The 3,357-nt window shown below is 44.5% G+C and overlaps 1 protein-coding gene across 1 annotated transcript in view; it reads right to left on the bottom strand.

Moving 5' to 3' along the window:
• The window catches only part of SGMS2 (sphingomyelin synthase 2), a 39,010-nt gene extending 35,745 nt beyond the window's left edge, over positions 1–3,265 (bottom strand). Inside the window, exon 1 of the mRNA XM_085325624.1 lies at positions 3,240–3,265. The gene's annotated coding sequence lies outside the window, so the exon portion shown is untranslated. The remainder of the gene's footprint in view (positions 1–3,239) is intronic.
• Between the last annotated feature and the right edge of the window lie 92 nt (positions 3,266–3,357).

The raw sequence follows: 3,357 nt of genomic DNA, 5'->3' as shown, positions 1-3,357 counted from the left end.
CGGGCGCGAAGCGGCAGCCAGGGGGACCGCGGGGGCCAGGCCACGGCGCACGAGCACGGAAAGCTTCCCGCTTCTGCCACGGCATTTAGATTCCTCACATCGGTCCCCAAACGCAGCCCGACCGTCACCGGGAGCGACCTGCCGCCTTACTGGCTTTGCACTTGGCCATGCTCGCTTTTTCCTGAGGAGCTCCCCAGCGCCTGCAGCAACGACGCTTCGTCGGCAGTCTCCCGCTGCAACAGGCATCCCAGGAGGATGGGGGGGGGGGAAGGAGGAGAAGCAACTCATCCACATCAAAGCTAGCTTTGGCTAAGATACATTCCCTCCTGCTCCAGATTTTTTCAGTGGCCAGGACCGGGTTTCTGAAAACAAAACTAAGATAAAGAACCCTCTTAAAGTAGCTTTGGCAGCAAGGGTACTTACCTGAAATGAGGAAGACCTGGCTCAYAAGCTTGTATTCAAAGAAGGCACCTGACCCCACGTTTGTGCACCCCTGAAAAGCCCCCTTCACCCAGCTCTTGGCTATTGTTTGGGTGGCTCACATGCTTTGTTTTTTTCCACAAAAGCATGGGTGGAGGAGGGGAATCCACTTTATTCTAGCATAGAGTGGAAACATTTTTTGCACTCTCCAAGTTCCATGGAACAGGCAAAAAAAATTTGTATCCTGCTCTAATAGCAGCAGCCAGAGTCTTGCTACAGACAGGATRCCACAGTAAGTATTCACTCCTGCAGACCTAACATGAGTAGTATATTATAGCAAGATAACTTAATTCAGCTAGGCCACTGCTATTCCTGTTGCTAGGGGAATGCACACAAGCACCAGTGGTAGTGAATCACTGAGAAATCGAGGTGGGGGAGGGAAGCACAGGTAGTCAAGAAAGCTATGAAGTGCAGAACAGCTTCTGGAACTAGGATTCTTTAAAAGAGCTTTGAAAAAAAGGTTAGGGGTTTCATACCAGAGGAGAGTCTGCCTTTAGCTGCTTACAGTGATAACATGCAAGTGCTTAATTGCATACCCTCAGTTACATGCAAATCCTTGCAGAATTGAGTTTACTTGAAGACAAAGAGGAAACAGTGTGACAGGTGAACCATTCGAGAATAGGTATTACAGTCATGAGCATAAGGAAGTTTCAGAGTTTCTACAGGCAAAGGCATACAGCAAACCCTAGAAAGAAGGTCATCATCCCCCACTGTTCTTCTAAAGTATTTAGATGGTACAGAAAGTCATCTGAAATACAGTACTTTGAAGGATAATATTTTAAACTAAAGAAATGGGAGTATTTGAGATAGCAGAATATAACAGTACATTAGCTCACTCTGAGGCTGCACTTCATATCCAAATCTACAAGCCCATCCTTACAGGTGGCCCCATGAGCCTGTGTATGGCTCAGACACAACAGCTCCTGGTCAGCTCAGAGGTACATCTAGGGAGACCAGCTTGCAGGAGTTGATCTGTGTTTGTATCTATTGTTTGCACCAGTCTTGCAGAGCAACAAACATAAGCCAGAGCTTTTGAGAAGAGTAGCATATTCGTGAAGTCACAAAACTTGGCAGAGAAATTAGAAGWACACCACTTGATCATTGCTTGTAAGTAACTACACTAAGTTCACTTGGTTCCCTCAAGACAGGAATAATGAGGAAGATTTTCAAAATAGTTTCATCACTATGAGGAAAAAGAAACCTCTCAACATACAAAATTCCACAGGGAGACCAACACCCAAGTCCTGCCACCACCCCAGGAGAAGAGTTTTGAGAAAAAAAATACTCTTCCTTTCAGTTGGAACAAACACAGCATCTTTTTCATTACTGTTTATTTTTTGCTCTTTCATGAGATCAGCAGAGATATTATTGGAAACAGTAATTCTATAAATGAACACAGCCAGCCTGTGCATTAAAATTCTGACTATTTTCAAAAAGACACACAGGCAGTTTTCAAAGGCAGTGCTACCAACAGAATCCTGCTTAGAGTCCACAGGACAGAACTAAATACACAAGACAGCATATGAAGGGGAACCTGCATAATAAGAACCATACAGGAATTCTCAGCTCAAGCCATTTTCACAATCTATAGACAGAGCAAACACTGACACACAAAATTGCCTACTTGTGCATCTAACTCACAGCAGTCACCTACACAGAAGTTACTCAGGCTACACAAATACACAAATCAATCTAGTTTCAAAATTAAGAAATTAAGTACACATGTATTTAACTAACTTCACAGATCTGCAGCCTTCATCACAGAAATGCAAGCTACCTGTAAGTATTTTGCACTGCTTTGCCTTCCCCCCCCCAAGCACAGCCCCTCATAGTTTTTCTTTGCTCTTTCTTCAAGTAACATAAAATCAAAGTAATCTTGCACAGGCCTAACATTATACTTCAACTATGTTCTAACATTATAGCCTGGTTCTCACCACAGCCCTATTATATCTGGTAGATACTTGCTATTTGCTATTCCTGCTTTGAGCTAGATGAAGTAAATCCAGAATAGCTTGTTTCTCTCCACCTTTCCCCTATATTATATATATTAAAAAAAACTGTACTCAGCTGAATGGATATAGAATAWCAGTTCATAAGGATATTCTTCATCAGTATACACACACAAAACATCTAACACCACCCCCAAAAAATAAGTTTCACAAATTTGGAATTAAGCACAGTAGCAGGATAAGCTCTACATTTCCAGAAAGCTTTTTAATTAAGTAGATTTTACCCCCCCACACACACTGTCAGGGCTAAGGAAAAAAAAAAACTTACCTCATAGGCTCACCATTAATAATTCTCCTCTTATTTGGCAACTGAACAAGTAAACTAAAAGACAATCCAGAGAAAGATTTAAGATAAGTTTTTCCACTACTTTATAAACACCACAGCTCTTAAACTACACAGTGCTACCCTATCACCATAAAAGCTCATGCCCTAAGAAACAGTTACTCACATATGATTGCAGTCAGTATAACCCAAAGTTCAGATGCTCAAATAAGAAGTCTACCTCAAGAAGTCAATGGAAACCAATCTCAAACACTCAAAGAAATACAGGGAAAAGAAAAACCACTAGGCACTGCAGAACAACACATTATTCTGACAGGCACTGCTAAACTCTGCGTACAAACTTGGAAGGCTTTGATTCACACTACCGCCCCGCAGAAAACCCACGAGGAAAGAGGCCTCGGCGAGATTCACCGAGGCGCGTTAAAAGCGCCCGCAGCCGACGGCAGGAGGCGGCCCCCGGGGATTACCTGCGGCCTCCCGCTGCCGGCCGCCGCCACCGAGTGCCGCGGGCGCCGCCCGCCGCCTCCTCGCGCTTTCAAAGGAGGCGGGAAGGCGCCGCCGGCCAATGAGCACGTGGCGGCGGCG

The sequence above is a fragment of the Rhea americana genome, unplaced genomic scaffold (assembly GCF_003343005.1).
Source record: "Rhea americana isolate MKP2758 unplaced genomic scaffold, rheAme1 scaffold_99, whole genome shotgun sequence".
Classification (NCBI taxonomy): domain Eukaryota; kingdom Metazoa; phylum Chordata; class Aves; order Rheiformes; family Rheidae; genus Rhea; species Rhea americana.
The sequence above is the reverse complement of the archived record's forward strand: the minus strand, read 5'-3'. Positions and strand labels throughout refer to the sequence as shown.